Source organism: Lagopus leucura, unplaced genomic scaffold, assembly GCF_019238085.1.
Source record: "Lagopus leucura isolate 7727_CA_CO unplaced genomic scaffold, USGS_WTPT01 Super-Scaffold_810, whole genome shotgun sequence".
Taxonomy (NCBI): Eukaryota; Metazoa; Chordata; class Aves; order Galliformes; family Phasianidae; genus Lagopus; species Lagopus leucura.
In genome coordinates this window covers 8,125,992-8,140,933 of record NW_024962261.1, presented here as the reverse complement: position 1 = coordinate 8,140,933, position 14,942 = coordinate 8,125,992, and positions in this window count along the sequence as shown.

Below are 14,942 nucleotides of genomic sequence, written 5' to 3'. Positions count from 1 at the left end.
TGAGGACACTGGTAATACATTCCTGGATGTAGGAAGAAGAGGCGATTGGGAAAATAGCAGATGTGAAAGAGGGACCTGTCAAGTCTTTAAACAGTCTGCTGTATGTCAAAAGACAGGTGTGTGGTCCTAGAAAATCTTACACAGTTCGAGTGTTCAGAACACATCCCATGACTCCATATCTTTTGCATATCCTTTCATAATTGCAAGTGATAGATACAAACCTGAAGAGCTTTGCAGTCCAGGTAGTCTCCTATTTGTTATATTTGGCTCTAAGACTGAGGTATACTTCCTAAGAAATTGCTGGAGGACCTAGCAGTACTTTTCTAGCATGCCTCTGAGGTGACCAGAATGTCTGCTGTCCGTCTAAGGTAAGCTTACAGAAAATGCTCTGAGCCTTGCTGCTTACAGTGGAATCTCAAAATGTATGTGCTTGATGAGACTATTTCTAGAGACACATGGATCTCCCAAAAACTGAAGTTTTCCATGGATTCATGCTGCTAACCATAAAGCCCATCAGGGTAATTTGCATACATTTTCCATCAAATTTTTCCATACAAATTGCAAACCAGGTTGCTGAATCATCTACCAAACTGTTGTGCCAGCTTGTGCTTTTCTGGGGACCAAATGAGAAGTGCCCTTATATACAGAGCAAAAAAAGTCCTGCAAGTCTGAAACTATAGTCTTAAAATCTAGCAAAATCATAACTGTTAGCCTATTTATAATGAATTTAACTGTCATACTTCAGAATATATACAGTTAACTTTTTCCAGCTGATATCTGATTTTATCACCGATGTTGAATTTTAAAAACTGAATGCATGTTCCTTGCTCTCTTTATTATGCCTGAAGCTGGTTTTAGCCACCTCCAAATGTTGCATTCATTTACTGATCACTAAGTGATCCTGGTGATTTTTTGTAGCCCCAGTATATGTACATCTGATATCTTTGATTATATTTTCAAGTTCTTTGCTGTCTTCCTGTGTCTATACACCTCAGCGCTGCATTTTGATTCTATGATGGCCACACAGAATAGCAAATTTTAATTGCTCTCTCTCTTTCAAAGACATCAATAAACTTAGGGGTCCTTCGCCAAAGGTGATACCATTCAGGCAGTTACCAGTTGTGTTTAACAGCTTTTTCAGTTATCAGTGTAGTTCCAGAAGGCCTCATTAAAAGAAACAATATAGTTATTCCTTTTGTAGCAGGAATCTGTTTTCTTTATTCACTTCTAGCAGCACTGTGTGAAGCCTCTTTAGTACCTCTGTTTTTTCAGTCTCCTTCAAAAATGACTTTTCAACATTTTAAACTCATTTGGTTTTCTCACATTTGATTTTTTTTTTTTTTTTTTTTTTTTGAGTTAATAGTTCTGTTCTGGTTGCTGAAAAATGCACTGACATTGAAGTTACTTCATTTTAAACTGTTCTAGTTGGTTTCACCTCATTTTTCCCTTTCTTTCTCAAATAATCCTCATGAAACAGACTCATCTTTTCCTCATGAAAATAATGATGCTCTATTTCACAAGTGTTTCCATTCAGAGTATCGGGTTACTGGACATACACCTGTACAAATGAGTATTTTTTGTCTCTTCAATTTAAAATGTTACTTTTCTACTGCAAGAATATATATATGTATTTAATAGAAAGAAAGGTTGCACATTTTATAAGGCTTGGCATTTTTATTCTGATTTTTAATTCAGCTCCAGCAGCTGGGAAAGAGCTAGAAAAGAGCCAGCAGCAATGCAAAATAGTTTTCTTAAAGATGGAAGAGAACAGCAGATGGCCATTATCTGGAAGGGCAGAGAGAACAGCCTAGATTGGGACACAATGGACATTGTCAGTGAAAAAAAAACCACTTCAAAAACCACACTGGTTGGTTACAGAATATGAATTACTATAGGTCAGCATAGCTGGGTGAACCAGCGCTCCTCCTCAGAGCAACACCTGTCAAACTGTTGTAGCTTTCTGCCGAACCATTTTGAGACCTTGCTTCCTTAAGCTGCCATTTGCCAAAACACCTCAATTCCAGTTTCCTCATTAGATACAGGACATTCATCTGAGTTGATGGGAAACTACAGCTAACTAGTAAATGCATTTTAACACTTTTTTGCTGTTGTTGTTTTTAAAGATATTAGCATCATTCTTACAACTAGCTATGCTGAAGAAGCTCAGGAGGAATGTTGATTGATATTTTGTTAGCTTGGACATTCCCTTCTATTAAATGGGTATGCTGTTCGGTCTCTTCTTGCCTGCAAACTACAGGTACAGCAGCACCTGAGCTCAGGCTGACCACAGAAGTTGCTTGGCAAGTTGTGTCCCACATGTATTAAGAGAATTTTCTCACCCATGAGACAGGCAGATGCAATTTTCTTGCTTCAGGTTACTTGAGCTTTCTTGATACTTCTCTCACAGTCATGGTAGGGTGAATGAAAATGTGGGAGGAGCTCATGGCTGCAAAGGAAGCCGCTCTGGCCACTGACATTTTGAGGTCTATGTGCACATCAACATTGGCATAAGCTATACCTGCACATGAGACAATACATGGGCGCATTTATTTCCCAAAGGAAACTATTCAAATAAGCATAGATTTAGGCCAGACACCGCACTCAGTGGCACTCTATAAATAGTTTATCCCTTTTGAAGTTTAAAGAGACCAAACAAGGAGCTGTTAAATGTCCTTGATTTCTCTCCTTTTAAGTAAAAGTACATATGGTTGCACATCAACCATTCACAAAGCTTTGATTAATGTCATGTCTAAGCTGGTAAGCATCAAAGGAAAATGCTGTGTTTTAAATCACTCCTTCCTCAAACAGAATTGAGCATTGCCTTGAAAGCTGTGCTGTCCCTTTGGAAATCTGGAATTTCTCTACTTTCATTTTTCATTGATTGAGAAATGCCATCTGTTTGACATGCAGTGAAGCAAAATGAATCGGATGTAAATCCAGGAGTCCAGGTCACCAAGACCCAGCTGGACTTTGCTCTCACTAAGAGAAATCTCCATAGATAATAAATTGTTTTCATCCTGATATATTTTTCAGTAAGATTCAGAAAGTGTTGTACTATGGTATAACTCAGTACCATTTACATATACTCTAAGAGCAAATTCTTCCTCTGTATAACAATTTCAAGGTCAGCAGAAGAACTGACTGCTGCTGAGAAATGGATAATTTATCATTTTAACCTGCAATGAAGTATTAAGCAGGTGAATTTGCAGTAACTTTAACTCAGTCCCCTGATGCATATGCATTATGATTTACTCTATAATGATGCTATCAGTATTATTCAAATGATACAAGATACTACCAAATATTCTGTAAATATATTCTGGTCACTGAGTGTAGTTATCTTCTGATTTAGCTCTGACCCTTTTTCCCAGTTATCTTTATCCCTGCCCTGCTTACTGTAATTACTTGGCTCTGGATCTTGTTCTCTAAGACACAGCACCACACCAAAGGGAACAGTGCTCTGCTGTCCCGAGGAGAGGGAGGGGATGGCTCCTACTCTTTCTCCAGGTCTGAAGCTGATGGAGGCATGTTGCTGGACTGCATTGCTTCTCCTTGTCATTACCTACTGCAGTGAGTATGCCCAAAAGCCACCGGATGGATATTTTGTTATCACTGTTTTTTCCCCCTTCCTTTCACTCTGCCTTCTCCCTGAGATGGCCTGTGAGGTCAGGGTGTTCATGGGCTGTGTGGGTGTCAGGGGAGTTGCATCTAGATGCAGGCCGGATTGATGGTTAATTACTGCACAAACCCTCGGACTAACAATAGCTCCTGGCAGAGAGGAGGCTGTAAGGCTGCAGAGCCTTCTCCACTGAGAGGCAGTGCCCTCAGGAGCCATCTCCCAGTCTCTACCCTTCATCTGCTAATTCTGTGAGCAGTAGGAAATAATTAGCTTCTGAGAGGCATGGGCAGCTAATTTACTGCTCTCCACATCTGGGGACACACAAGGGCTTGCACGTGCCCCAGCTCCTTTGAGCACAGTTAGTCAGAATTAGCTCTCTTTATATGCTCTTTTTCTAATGCCAGCATCATTTGAGACAAAATCTTCGTGCTGCAGTCACAGTGCTTTAGCAGCTCTGACAATAATAGTGACATGCTGTTACTAAACTCGTTCCTGGTCAGCATAGCCAAAGGGTTAGCTTCTGAAAATATGAGAAGGTTCACGCATTCCGTTTTCTTGATTCAAGTGACATCTCTGAGAGCTAGCATGTCACCATAAATGCTCTTAGCAGTAACTGCATTTTCCATCATGGTCTTACGAAGTAGAAAAAAGACTTGAGAAAGATCTTCAATTAGAAAAGATGGGAGCATATGATGACCACAGATTAAAGCTGGTATCCACTACTCTATTACAAATTTTCCCCTTTCTTAAGCCCTCTGAGTGCTATTGAGTGTCCCATGGCTCTGGGGCTGCTCCCTAGAAATGTAGGCTGTGCTTTTTGGCAGGTGTGTGTCTCTTGACCTGTTGGGATGACACTGCCTCCATGGGGTACCTCACCCTCCTTCCCTGTGGAATGGGGCAGGTTCCTCACAAGACACCTGTGCTGTCTTGATGTCTCAGGGCACGTGCTCTGGTCACACTTCCTTGTGAGGCTCCAGACATCTCTGGAATGGAACATATGCACCTATTCAGCTGAGAGGATGCTTTGTTTTCCTAACACACTTATTTAAAGAAATAACATGGCCATAATTATCATTTTTCAGGAGCACTGCGGAAGAGAGATTCTCTGCTTGCCTCTCGTCTCTCTTCCACTCTCCCTGTGTGTTTCAAGCATCTTCCTGTTTGCACTCAGCAGCACAAGATATGACAATTCAGGCTCTGTCATCCCTCTGCTGTTTTTCCCTTCTGGTATCCTTGGGGAAAATGCTTTACACAGCATGGTGCATTTCTTTCACGGGGGTGTGTAATTCTATGTTTGCTGCAGGGACTACAAGGTGACATACGAGAATACCATTAGTTCCATTCAGAGCAACCCATTCAATGATCCAAGGTCAGAGCAACTTCTATGCGTGCCTGTTTGGGAGCAGTACAGTCAATAGTGCAGTCTAGAGCAGATGGTCAAGCTCTCTTCTGATGCAGATGTCTTCAGCTTTGGAAACCTTTACCAGTGTATGCCACTTCGCTTTAGCCTTCACAGCATTTCTGCTTCTGAGACAGGCTTTGGTAACGGCTAACACAAGTTTGCTTGACTGTTGTAATTAGGTGAATGAGCTCATCTGAAAATGAGTTGCACCACCAATAGTTTAGACAGAATAAGAGTTGGAAGGAGTCACTGTGCATTTTTTTGGGGCTTTGCAGAAGCTAGGATTTCCTCTGTGTTGGTGTGAATGCTATTTCAGCCAGAGCATACTTCACAAGTAAGCAAACTTTTGGCTTGCCTGGGCCACTATTAAGTGAATAGGAATTATCCTGAGACACATACACACAGGTAGCACCAAAAGTAATGCCTCCCATTTATTTCCTTGGAAACTACAACTGATACAAAGAATATAATAGCACTTTTATAGGATAAATTCTCATCTACAAGTCACTATTTTTCAACACAGTCACCAATGTTAGCTGTGCATTTTCACCTGCCATGAACAAGAACCTGCATACTGTGATTGTAAATGCCTTTGTAACACTGGGCTGAGGATGGCTGCATTGCCGGTTTGCAGAGCCGTGGATCAGAATAGACTGTTGCTCTGTGAACTTTGTTGCTTTTCCCTGCAGATGATCTCAGCAGGCAGCTTGGTTGGCTCTTCCAGTAGTGACTACATTACTCTATTATCTGCTGTTTAAAAACCCAAGGGGAAAAAATTTAACTGTATTACATTTTAACTATAATTAAATAAAAACTGATTTAGCCCCTGAATTTTAACAGTATCTAAAAGAAAAAAAAAAAAGGAAACAAAAACGAAACAAAGATTTTCTTTAGACACAGTTGTGCAAATTGGGCTTGTGCATGTTGCTTTCTTGGATGTTGTCTGACTTGTTCAGATCCTGAGGTTTGGATTATCTTCTCCACTAGGCATGGTTTCTTTGCAGTACTTCACAATGCGCAATCCTAAAGAAAGTCAAAATGCAAGGAAACAGCTCTGTCCTTGGATTTGTCATGCTTGCAGTGGCAATGTACCATCAGGCATGGGTTCTACATAGAAAGGTGTAGTGAGACCTTTTTTTACAGAATAGTTTAACTGAAAGGGTCGTTTGAAGATCTCTGCGTCCAAGTGCCTGACCACTCCAGGGCTTACCAAATGTTAAGAAAATTAAGGAAAAATCACATCACAAAAGTCAGATTCTGAGATAGCCCACAAACTTGCAGATGCAATCTATCTGATAACCTGAGTCTTTATGCTACCAGACAGGAAAAACTGAGAACTGATATGCTGATACATCTAGTTCTGACTTACAGTAAGCCAATATAGCCTAAAAATGTGAAATATTATTGTTATTGAAATTATGATACTTTTTGCTATTCTCCCTAAAAAGTATGGGTAGGTGGCATTATGGCAGACAATGCCTATCCTCCTTACTGTCATTGGTTTGCCAAGTGTCAAAACTTCTCAAATCATCTCAGTATCTGTCTTGAATTTTTATTCTGTATTCTCCTCACAATGCAACATATGGATCTTCTTGACTAGCGCATGCTCTTCCTTGACCTCTTTGTAGTGTTTGTTTATCGGTGGATGAGTGGCTGTGTAAAATACAAAACACCTTATTGTAAGTTTTGTTGGTATTGCTACATGTCATGGTTGTGGTTTTTGCAAGCCCAGGTTCTGAAAGCAGAGCTATAGCTTAAGTCAACTTTTACCTTTACAAACTATGATTGCAAATAACTTTCACATTTCTGATTCATCTGGATCAGAATCACCATATTTATTTCTATTTCAGCTGAAGCTAAGTCACTAGTCCAGGAGATATATGGTGCTATGATATCCACAGTATTGCAAATCAGACTTGGGCATCACTTTGCATGCAAGAGGAGGAGAACTGTAGCAAGCGGTACGTATAGGCCCCCATTCCTCTGTCCTTTCTCACATAGAACTCTTAATTGATGCCTAGGGAAAAGAAGCACAGCTCCAGTGTATGATGATGGCATAGGTTTCCAGCCTCCAGTGATTTACATTTCTAGGATTTCTCAACCATAGCCTTGTGTCCCACTGTTCAAGTCATGACAGACCCTCTAGGAGTCTGATCTCCGGCACAGGTGTGGGTAAGGGAAAGGTGGTAACAGAGAAAGTGTAGTGGGGGTCCAGCCCTCAATATTAGGAAAAGTCCTGGGGACATGCTCTCTTTCAGGTAAGAGTTGTCTTAACCTCATTCTGGCCAAATCTGTAAAATACTGCTGGAATCTCTTTGTAAACAGAAGTTTTGTTTCACCCTATCTGGACATACTGTTGAGAAGGCAAACTCAGGGACTTCATACGCTTATCTTGCAGTAATGTTTAAAGAAATGTCTTTATTGTTTGAAGAGTGAAAATACAGAATTGCTATCTAACATGGACCAAGTTGTTTTTCTTTTGTTGAGATGACTTTTTTCCAAGCTGAGTGAAAATCTTGCAGAAATATTGAAATATCACCATGCATGAGGGTGGGGCATTGGGTAACAAGAAGAGTGATTCTAGCTCTGAATTTGTCCATTCTAACGTTGATGACACATGCAGTGTGAGCGTTAGTGATCATGACTGTTATTCCAATCATCTGGTCCACCAGGTCTGCAGAGGGAATGTTGTGGCCCAGACTTTTATAATGAAATCCTGGAAAGATATTGCCCTCTTCTGAACCCAAGTGTAAACAAAAATTTCCCTCCTTGTGCTGGAGGTAGCAGTAGTCCTCCTAATGTATCTTTCCTTCATTCTTGGAATATTTTTACCCTCCAATGGAGGCACAGAGGGTATTGTGATGATACACAACTTGTAATATATATCAAAGGGGAAATAGTAAACAACTCTACCTTAATGATGAGTTTAACCATAACACATGGCTTCATTTCTTCACATGATCAGTCCTCTATATCCACTGAAAAAACGGGAAGTACTGGCCCTGAAAAGTGAAGGAAATAGAAATGCCTTTGTGCTTACTGTCAGCCATTCACCAGGCTCTGCGTGCCATGTAGACAACATCAGTGGCTGCTCCACCAGTGTGTGCCTCATGGCACCCTCTGGCATCCGGATCTTGATATCCAACATTTGCAAAGAAGGCATCACTCAAACAACCATCTTTTTCAATCATTTTATTGTTGGAGGCTTACAAAAAACAAGTAAATGAGAAAAAGACAGTCTGGAGAGGGATAGTAAAGGATTACCTTTGAGCAGACTGTGAGAGTGCAGAAGGCCTGCCTGGGTCTCAGTGACCCTTTAGATGTCCCCGGAGGACAACAGAGACCCTCCTGCAGGGAGTAAGTTTCCCTAAAAGAGGGGTGCCTTGCAAAACTTTTCTTCAGAAATGCTGTGGATATCTTGTTGCTTCCATTTCCAGTGTTACCTGCTGTCTTAGTCTGATAAGTGCAAGAAATGAAAGGTTCTGTTTCTGGCCAAGCTGAAGACCCTTTTCAGTACATGAATGAGGCAGTATTTGGATGGTTGCCTAGGCTTTTAGTAACTTCTTCTTTTACATGGGATATAGGGTGAAAATAGGAAGATACTGTGCAGACATTAGTGTAGACTAATAGTATTTCTGCTGACACACTGCTGCCAACTCTCCCCTTCCCCCTGTCCCAAGCTGTTTTCAAGGATAATGAGTGGGCCCTATCGTTTCTAAAAACACAGCTGTGATTGTAGCACAGGAGTATGTTTTCTGACTACATTGCCGCCTGGAGGAAATGGAAAGGTTTTTTGTTGCTGTTTTTTTTTTAATCATTATTATTATTATTTTATTTTTTGAAACTTGATTAGAATCATGGTGTAACTCAGTGAGGGAAACTGGAACAAGCCTCATTTTTATATGTGCTGTGTAATTCATGGAAGTACACAATGCACCTAAAACCCCAGACATGTATCTGGGTCTAAGTTCTCTCTGTAAATGCTTGTTCTGTTTTCAACACTTTCACAATCTATCATTATCTCTTTCTGAAGCCTGACTCCCTGTTCTCTGCCATCAAGATTCAAACTCAAAAATATATAAACAGGAAATAAAGATCAGCAGTAGTTTGAATCTATCAAGATCTGTGGAGCAGCCTCAGAGAAAACAACGTTCACCTCACTTCTTCCCCTGAAGGAAGAAATTGCATATTCTTGAAGTTCTTCAAAGCAATGGTCTCTTGCCTGTACAGACTGTGGGTCAAACAGGTCACATTTCAGGGCAGAAGAAGATCTGCAGTGTGTGTAGTGTGACTTGTAATCCTACATCCACAGCTCTCAATGACCCTGGTACCTTGTGCAGCAGAAGCACTGCAAACCAAAGAGAAAGAGCAAAAGCTTTAGTTCTGGCCAAACACCCAGAGATTAATCCCATGGAGTGCTACGCATATGCAGTGGCATCCAACCTAGACATTACTTTGGAGTTGCCCTGTATCCTATTCCTATTCTGTGCATGCTCCTGAGTTATTTAATGTCCTAACAACTCCACTGGTGAAGCACATTTTCCAGGCTTAGCAGAATCTATACTTAATTCTACTTCACAGTGATGCCAGGACACCATTTGTCTCATGGCTTTGTGCTGGCTTTTCCACACAGCCACCTTCTTTTCTGCATGGGAGGGAAGGCAGCTGTCTCCCTGTGGCCTCACAGCTCTGACTTTGCTTCTAAGCTCTACCTCCTACCTCAAGGTAGGAGGCGAGTCTACGGGAAAGCATAGCTTTCTGATGTCTGTATGGGAGGAGAGCATCTTTTTCTTTTGATCATGATGTAAGAGAAAGTGCAAAAAGTCTGTTCTCTGGTTGGAGGCTGAGGAGCTTTCTGAGGGACAACATTATGTGTCTGGGGTGAATATTCTTAAGAATAGCACCACCTTCATCACTGTATGCCTCTACAGTAGCCCCTGAACTCTTTATCCTACAAGACTGTTGCAGAAAGCCTCTGTAATGCTTTTGCAGTAGACAAGGACGAAAAGAACCAACAGAAATCTTGAGGAGGGGCTCTTGAAAGAAAATGAGGGCACGTAAAAAGAGTATATAATCCCATAAGAGTAAACACATATTTGCTCTTCCTTGCAGTCCTGTTGCTTTTCCATTCCTCCAGTGTTCCGTTTTCCCATCCACCAGCATATTAATATGGGAGTGAAACACGGATACTGCCAACCTTGAGTAATGAGTATTTCGAAGATCATGAGTTTTGTGCCAAAAATACATGAGTTCAGCTTTAAAATAATGAGATTTTTAGAAAATCAATATGTCTTGTGTTTCTTTGATTTGCTTTCTTGTATTTGACTCAGTAGTAACATCGCAGCTTGAAGTTTCTCTTCCTGGAAAATAGAAAGTATCTTTCCTTCCATGAACCCCATAGCTGGGACTAGAAAGAGAAAACAAATATATGTCAAATACTAGAAAAACATGTTTATTTTGCTGACATTGGAATACTGATAAGATGAGTGCATCTATAAGGGCACTAGTAGAGTAGTAGTGAGTCTAGTAGTAAATCATGCCCCTAATGTAAAGAAAATACAAATGGACCTGTTGTGGCCTTGGATTTGGTAAGATATCCAAATACTTAGCAGAATTCATTTTTCTTGCGAACAGAAGAGCTCTGGCTCCCTCTGTTATAGGTCCAATGTAAAATACAGTTCATTTCAGCATCATTCTTCACGTGTGAATAGTGACAGCACATTTGGTATGTATGTATGTTATAGTGGCACACACATTTCTGAGCACATCAATACCAGGATGCTTTTGACAGCATGGGGAGACTGGAGGGGACAGTGCTTTCACTGATGATAGAATATAATGAAAGAAAATGGATGCAGACACCTGCAATAAAAAGTACTGAAGATAAAAGTTTTCAAAATATGCACGTAACTCAGTACACACTCAGAATAAAGACCTAATAATCCCTTTCATGACCTAGTGGATCTATGGAAGGTCCTGGGTCTATATTGGCTCTTGAGTGCCTCCCCATTTCCTGATGTTGCAGTGTGGTGTAGGGGCAGGAACAAGGGACCTAGCATTCCCATCTTATCCAGTCCCAGATACAAGACAGTCTATCTCTGGGCTATGGCCTTAGAGAGACATTGGTGAGAGAACAGAGAGCATTGCTCACTGGGGTGAGTGCAACCTTGACTGTGTATGCATCCTAGCCTCAGCACAGGCTGTCTCTCTTCCCAGGTAAAGAACCAGTGTTCACTCTTCTCCATTTTCCCTTCAGGGTAAAATAAAAGCCATGCTTGTTATATATGCAAAAATGCAGGATGTTTTTGCTCCTGTTGCATCTGCACTAATGACTTTGCTGTCTGTTAGTATACCACCTTGTTGCATCTTCTTTCCTTGAACAAGCCACTTTCATCTAGATTTCGCAGAGGACCAGGATTGCAAAGAATAGTAAATACAGAACAAATCAGGAAAATCCATGAGGGAAAGGAGAGGTGGTCCTGGCTAGTGTGCCAAGCGAAGGAAAGACAGAAGGCTTTGAGCCTGGGCTTTGCTCTGTGCTGGAGAATCTTTGCTGCAAAGAGATTGGATAGGAGCCAAGATGTGCTCATTCCCATGGGGGTGAAACCACTTATGCTAAACAGATAATGCATATATTTTGAGGATTTTTTTAAAATTCACTTTTCAGATCTTGATAGGTATGCAACTGTTTTTGCCAGTCATTAAACCAAAAATTCGAAAACTGGTGCTGTAATGAGCTCCTTCCTTGGGAAGAAATTTTTGAATTTATCTAGGACCAGGTTTATAGTCCCTAAAATAATTGTGCTTGGAATGGTGCAGGACCTTCAAAACTAATATGTTAACAAATCCTGGGAGCTTAAGCCAGGTGAGATTGGATGGATAAAGCATCTGATCTCATTTTTGAATTCCTGGCAACGTGTGTATTTGCAGTTCAGAAATCAAATGACAGAATCACAAATACTAGGGGTTGGAAGGGACCTCTGGAGTCCAACTCCCTGCTATGGCATGTTCTCTACAGCAGGTCACCCAGAAGAGTGTCCAGGTGGGTTTTGAATATCTCCAGAGAGAAAGAGTCCACAACCTCTCTGGGCAGCCTGTTCCACACAGTTCTCACAATTAAGAAATTCTTCCAGTTGCCCCTTGTTCTATTGCTGCATGCCACTGAAAAGAGTCCACCTGCATCAACTTGACTCCTGCTCTATAGACATTTATAAGCACTGCTAAGATTCCCTCTCAGTTTTCTCTTCTCCAGGCTGAAGAATCCCAGGTCTCTCAGCCTTTCATCCTACAGGAGGTGCTCCTGACCCCTTATCATCTTTGTGACCCCCTGCTGGACCCTTGCTAGAACTCTTATTTTTTTGAACTGGGGGACCCAAAACTGGACACAGTGAGGTAAATGTGGCCTCACCAGGGCAGAGTAGAGGGGGAGGATCGCCTCTCTTAACTTGATGGACACACTCTTTTTAATGCACCTCAGGATACCATTGGCCTTCTTGGCCACCAGGGCACACTGCTAGCTCATGAAAAAATTCAACTGTAGACTTCATAATAGTGTCTCATGGGAGAATAATTCAAATTTCATGCCTTGAACACATGTAGCCTAGCTTTCAGTTCTTCCTGTTGCAGCTTGGATATTTAAAGATATCCCACAGATATCTTTACCTACCTGCCCTATTATGAATTATCTTCACTGGAGGTCAAGAGCATCCAAGATAAAAGCTCCATTGCATTAAGCATCGCTGACACCTGTTGTAGGAGCCAGTTTCTTTTCCTGAGGATTTACAACCTAATTAATCAGGCAGATGCTGAGAGGAGAATGCAGAGGCAAAGCTTTGAAATACCATTTTTGAGAAGCAGGAAGAAGACTAAAGAATTACCTATTCTCAGCACGTGAGATTTGGGGACCTTGTTTTATTGGAAAAACATGGCACTTCACAGTCAGAAAGGATTGAGGGTCATCCACTTAACAGTCTTCTCTCCGTTGACGTTCAGAGGGAGCTTCTTCACGAAGGAGCCACCTCTCGGTGCTGTGCGCTGCGCTGAGGACTTACGCAGGGTGCTCCACTTCTGCCTCTCTTACCTTGTGTCACCATATGACCTCGAAAGCAGCCCCCTAAGGCCATCCTTCTCAGTTAAATTTCACCTTCCCAGTGCTGTATATTTTGACTGGAAGCTTTTCAGAGCAGGTATCATTCATTTTTTATCGCGGGAAAGTGTATTTTATCAATTTGTCTTGTATGTAAAATGTCTGTGCTGCTTCAGCTCAAACTTTCATTAAAAATTTACCATGTTGAGTGCAAAAAATGTGAGCCACTTGGCATTTCTGCTCAGGAGCTCCTGCCAACCCAAGCCAGGTAATACCAGTTATGTGGATGCGAGTTCCGTCTGTAAGTGGCACTCCCTTGCATGATCTGCAGCAGCTTAACAATTTGAGGCAAGGTTTCTCACCCTCATTATGAAAATAAGGCCTTTTCCACCTCATTTACATAGATGAAGAACTGTACAGGTCCCTCCTTCCTGACTGCTGGGAAGGATGTTTTAGCATGCTTACTGCACTGTTAAACTGATAACTATTTTTTCATAGTGATTCTGTTTGCTTGTAAGCATAATTAGGCAGTGCTGCTTTTCGTTTTTTAATACAGCACATTAAATAAAAAAAAATACAAAAATGAGATTGAGTTAGCTATTGCAGTGGGTACCCTCTGGGACTGCAATCAATAAAGAAGGTATTAATATGGAAAAAAGTTTGTTAGTATCGGCAGAGAGCCAGAGAGCCCCTTTTCTTTAAGCAAAAAGGTGGCTCGTGAAGTTATGCGTTTTTTCAGAAGCTAGACATTTTTCCTATCACAGGCATTTGAACTGCCTGTATGTTTCTGAGCCATCTGTCTGTATGGGATGCCTGTGAATTGCATTGTGAATCCTAACTTCCAGAAGCAGAAATAAGAATAAAGGATTTTGTTCTTACTTATTATTTACTCATCATTATTTCCATGAAGGATAGGATAAAATATTCTAAGTAGCACAGCCGTGTTGCCAGCTATTGCTATCCTTTATGGAGGTGAACACAGCTGATGTCATATATACTGAACTAGCGCATATAACAGATAATTTAGAATCATAGAATCACCAAGGTTGGAAAAGACCTTCAAGATCTTCCAGTCCAACCATTCACCTATTCCCAGTAGCTCCCACTAAACCACGTCCCTCAACACAACATCCAACCTTTCCTTGAACACCCCCAGGCTCGGTGATTCCACCACCTCCCTGGGCAGTCCATTCCAGTGCCTGACCACCCTTTCTGAAAAGTAATACTTCCTCATGTCCAGCCTGAATCTCCCCTGCCGTAGCTTGAAACCATTCCCTCTGGTCCTATCACTAATGACATGAGAGAAGAGGCCGACCCCCAGCTCACTACAACCTCCCTTCAGGAAGTTATAGAGAGCAATGAGGTCCCCCCTGAGCCTCCTCTTCTCCAGGCTGAACATTCCCAGCTCCTTCAGCCTCTCCTCATATGGCCTGTGTTCCAGACCCCTCACCAGCTTTGTTGCCCTCCTTTGAACACGTTCCAGGGCCTCAATATCTTTCTTGCCGTGAGGGGCCCCAAACTGGACACACTATTTGTATGCTATGGTATGGATTTGAGTTGTGTTTCTGAGGCTCTGGTCCTTGGCACTCATCAGCCGTCTACTCACCTGTCTTCCATTCATTAGCTGTTGGCTGGCAGTTTTGTAGCTGCCCCCAGCTTTGTGAAGGGCTGAGGTGATGGAAGCTGCTCTGTGGTGAGAGGTGGCACATTCACATTTTGTTCTGTGCTTCTTGAGTGGGAGCTGCAGAATCTGACAAGACAACTTACAAACTCCACCCTGTAAAATTGCCCTGAATCTCGGTCAGTACTCTGTGCAAAGCACATCTCATGTCCCT